The sequence below is a fragment of the Durio zibethinus genome, chromosome 12 (assembly GCF_047325235.1).
Source record: "Durio zibethinus cultivar Kanyao isolate XHJ-2024 chromosome 12, ASM4732523v1, whole genome shotgun sequence".
NCBI classification, from domain to species: domain Eukaryota; kingdom Viridiplantae; phylum Streptophyta; class Magnoliopsida; order Malvales; family Malvaceae; genus Durio; species Durio zibethinus.
The window spans coordinates 4,892,499-4,897,561 of NC_143173.1; the positions used below are offsets into that span (position 1 = coordinate 4,892,499).

General features: G+C 26.5%; 1 pseudogene across 1 annotated transcript; it reads right to left on the reverse strand.

The window, feature by feature from the left end:
• Nucleotides 1–3,040: 3,040 nt before the first annotated feature.
• Nucleotides 3,041–5,063, reverse strand: LOC111296706 (uncharacterized; annotated as a pseudogene). Its single transcript, XR_016326253.1, has 3 exons — nucleotides 4,924–5,063; nucleotides 3,647–3,864; nucleotides 3,041–3,504 (listed from the first exon to the last, which is right to left on the reverse strand). The product of XR_016326253.1 is annotated as an uncharacterized LOC111296706 (transcript).

Genomic DNA, 5,063 nt, shown 5'->3' on the forward strand with positions numbered 1-5,063 from the left:
GGTGGAATATATATTTTTTTTTTTATAAATACGTTGAAAGTAAACTTTATTTTGAGAAAGTAGAGTGAATAGCGACAAAAATGGACAGCTTGATGTAAGTTAGGAGAGAGGAAGCCCGCTGTTAGCGTTTAATTTGGATTTTGGGAATTGGATTCCGGTGGAATTTTTTTTTTTTTTTTTTTTATAAATACGTTGAAAGTAAATTTTATTTTGAGAAAGTAGAGTTAATACCGACAAAAATGGAGAGCTCGATGAAAGTTAGGAGAGAGGAAGCCCGCTGTTAGCGTTTAATTTGGATTTTGGGAATTGGATTCCGGTGGAATATATTTTTTTTTTTTTAAAAAATACGTTGAAAGTAAACTTTATTTTAGATTTTTTTTTCTTTTTACAAGATTTTCAAAATATTTTAGAATAATTAGGTGCATTTTAATTTAACACAAATCCCTCATTTATACTTGACCATTACTCCTTTCCGGCCGAAAAATGTTTAATTACTTTATTATTATTTATATTTGATAACTATATTTTTAAAATAATATTAAATGTAAAATATCAAAATATTTAATTATAATTACAATTATAAATAAATATAAACGTTTATATTATTTTCTCACAAAAATAGTTTATATTTATTACTAAAATAAAGATGACATGCTACTATATTATTAAATTAAATTAACTTGTTATCCATGAGTTATTTTTATTTTGTTTAAATAAAAATTAAAATTAAAATTAAAATTAAAATTATTTAATTATTTATATATTCAAAATATATGTAGAATGTAAATAATATAATTAAGATAAAAATCATGATAAAAATAAAATTTTTAATTAAAAATTAATAAAATTTAAAATATATGATAAATAATATTAAAAGAAAAAACCATCTAAATTCTAAACGATATAGAAGATTTTTTAAGGAATGAGGAAGGAAAAATTTTAAGCCATTGAGCCTACTTTTGCACCCTTCCATAAGAAATGAAATTGGATTTCCATTTATCTTAATATTTTTATAAATAAAATGAATATTATCATTTTGAAGAAGAGTAAGTATATAAGATTACAAATTTTTATATAAAGTAATAATTCATAGGCCACTTATATTATATATAATATGATTTTTAAATATTTTAATTAATTATTATTATTTGTAATAATAATATATGACAAAAAAAAACTTAGTTGAAAAAAAATAAATTACTTAATTGAGTGAAAATATATATTTAAATTATTAAAAGATTAATTTTAAAAATATATTATTGCCCTGATTATTATAAAATAAAAATAAGTAGTGCATATTTATTGTAAAATTTTGATGAACATTTTAAAAATAAATTATTTAATTTCTTTGACCATTCTTGAGGTCATTTTCAGTTTATGGTACAATAATCTCTATTTTATATTCATCTAATTCTTTTTTGATTTTGTAATTAAGTAAAAACTCATGTATATTCTAAAGACCTCATATATACACTTTGATTTAGATTAATAAAAAAATCATATTTAATTAAGTCTCATCTCATGGGATTGTAATTCAAATCAATTTATATTTGTTTTATTTGATTGCTTTGTCTTTTACTAATTTTTAGTGTGAATATATACTATGTTGAAAATATTTGACTGTAATTATAATTTTTACTTGTAATATAGCCTTTAAGATATATTTAAAGGTATATTTGATAGATGAAGATGATTTTTTTGGGTTGAAAGAAAAAGTTTGAATAATTAAAAAATTCTCAAATAAAGATACCTTAAAATGATTTGGATAACCAATGATTTTTTAAATAAATTTATTTAATCCATAAATAAAAAATAAGAATTAATTTTACTTTATTTAAATAAAATGTTATAAAAAATAATAATTATATCTATTTAATTATTTTAAATCTAAATTGGTTTTTCATTTAAATTTTAAAATTTTGAAATAATTCAATAATTTTTTAAATATATTTTTTGAATTTTTAACTTAATTTTAAATTTTAAAAAACTATTTTCTATTAAAAATAAAAATATAACTAATAAATTATATTACAACAAAAAAATATAAAAATATAATTTTAAATTTAATATTTATTAAATACATATATAAAATTTATAAAAAATTTTAGATAATTTTGTTTTTAGTCCCTAAACTTTCATAAAATTTTATTTTGATCCCTTATTTATCATGTAAAATACTTGTTGATGTTATCACGTAATGCCAAATGACATTTGTCGTCAATTTAAATGATTCAATAGATAAAATAACTAAAATAAGACAACTTTGGATAATTAAAAATTCGATTAAATTTTTTTTAAATTTAATGATCAAAATAAAATTTAGATTAAAATTTATGGACTACAAGTGTTATGAACCCAATTTTATTTGGTAACTATATATATATATATACACCCACGATGATATTAACAATAAAATATTTCTTTTTGGCTAAAATACTTTTAGACAGAAGAAAATACTTGTCCATTCGGAGGAGAGAAGTAGGTTTACAAATCGTCCATTAAGGAGAACTACTTGTAACGAAACTCAAACTTAAGCTTTACAAACGAAATATTCAAACTTTAGAAACACAATCAACCCCGTTTGCAATCAAAAGAAATACGAGTATAAATTCTGAGAGCATCACTCCTTTTTCATTGATAACATGTGATTTAGTTTTGATCCGTTTTTGCCGAATGCAAAATGTTTGAAAGAGAACCAAACATATCCAAAATATTCAACAGTTGGCTCAACGCTGTAATAGTCAAATCAATTTGAAAATTACTAAAGAAAGAAACAAATGCACTCACTCAATTCTTATAGAAAATAAATCTTAAAAGCTTGAAAAAAAAATACAAAACAGAATGTCGTATCAATGCCAAAGCAAAAATGTTGTAATCACTATCGAGACTACATAGAGAGGGAGAGAAATAAGACTGAGAAAAGAAACCTGGGAATTTTCCAGGAGAAAGCTGGAAAAAAGAAGTGAACATGAGACAATTATAAGTGTTTTAGGCTACGATTAACATGTTAGAAGTAGAAGAATGCATCACCTAACAAAGCTTTAATCTCTACCAAGCACTGATGTTATCATTTAGCTGTAACTTGAAACAATCCCGAAAAAGTTTACACAAAACTAATAGTAGGCTTTAAAAAAAAAAGCATAAACTCATAATTACCGGTTTCTACACGTTTTAAGAATCTATGATCAAAAGGACCATAACTAATTATGAGTAAAGCACTTACATATGATAACAAAAGACTTCGAAACGCTGAAATTACACTGCTTCACCATTTTTACTAAATTATATTTTCAAAGAACAGAAAATATAAGTCTGGGAATAATCCCTACTAAATCAGAGATGGAAACCTAGCTATTTTAGTACTTCTAATGCGGCTTAGAGAAGTCAGTTGCAGAAGCTGGGAGATGACTAATGACAATAGGGGCATAGTGCTCGGTGGTTGGCTTCATTCTCTTTGCGTGCCTTAAACATTTCTTCTGTTTCAACCACAACCAACCTTTTCACCTATACATAAAGCACCTGAATCAAAAACCAACTTCAAACAGCAGAACCTAAAATTTATACTGTATTTCTCTTATTTAAGTACAAAAGCACTTAACACTCTGGAAAATAATGAACCAACAAATATCAATAAAGGGTCTTATACCTGCTGAAGCATTCCCCTGACAGCGGGTGTGTTCCACCGCATGACAGTGCGGTTACATTTGCGTAGGCGTAATGCCTCCAAGGTGCGCTTGTGAAGCCTTCTGGTGCCCGGAATTCCCCTCACAAGGGTTATATAAAGGTTAGGGCTCCATGCAATGGGAACACTAGCTTTGAACTTATTGAAAGCGTTCATTTCTTACTCGCTCCAGTAAACACTGCCTAGACTACATCAAACCAACATTAACACACAGCAGATTTGGTAATAACAAGAAGTGCAACAAAAAAGAACATGAACAAGTTAAAATGATTTCAAGAGTTAATCATATTTCAAAATTTTGTATACGAAATCCAAAGCTTCGACCATTGCTAGTAATCAATAAATTTACTTTGACAAATGCATAATATAATCGATATACAATGAAACTCCACCAACATCCCCTTTGGTTTTCACTTAACACCCTGAGCTCTTTTGTTTTCTCATTTACCACCCTGAGATTCACTACCATTCCCAATGGTAGCTCCAATGTCAAATAATAAATGAAATACAAATAACACCCATGACTCAAAGTCTCAAATTCTACCACCATTCCTATAAGAACCCCAACATCGAATAAAAACATTGTCACTGATAATTTTGTATTTCTAAAATTATCACACAACTAACTACGTCAAACCTCAAAACTTATTCTATGTTCTTCTAATTTAAAAAAATCAATTCAAATGATAATCAGTAAACACCAAATTTAATTCAAACTCTATCTTGAGAAAGAGAGGAAATAAATAATTGAATGGAAAGGTTAGTAGTGAAAGATAAGCCAACCAATTGAACAAAAAGGAAAAAAAAACTTTTAAACCAACTCAAAATCAAAGGCCAAAACACTCAAGACAGATGGAACTACAAAAAGAGGTTACTTTGATCATGATATAATTGTTAAATGTCTTTAAGGTGAAAAAAGAAACCCAACTTCTTGACCTAGTGGCTAAGAAGGTTTACAAAGATTGAGAGTTAGAATTCTACCATCCTCGTTACTTATCATGTGGACAAAAAAAAAAAAAGAAACCCAACATTTTTCTCAACAAAACTAAACTGAAAATCAAATCCTGGTCAGAAGTTTACAACCCAGAGTATCAAATTAACTTACTTATCTCACTGTCCAAATTTGGGGTGGGGGGGAAATTAAAAGTTTTGAGTAAGTTTCAAGCAATATTTAAAAAAAAAAGCAAAGAAATACATACTGAATTAACAAAAAAATTATAATAAAAGAGAAAGAAACTTACTTGTGGTGGTCTCTGCGGTGGAAGAGTGGAGTTTGCGGTGGCAGCACCTACAAAGCAGAAAGGCGGCAACGGAGCAAGAGGGAGTGGTAGTCGAAGAGAGGAAAGAGCGAACCAGCAATTGTTCTTGAGCTAGTTTTATG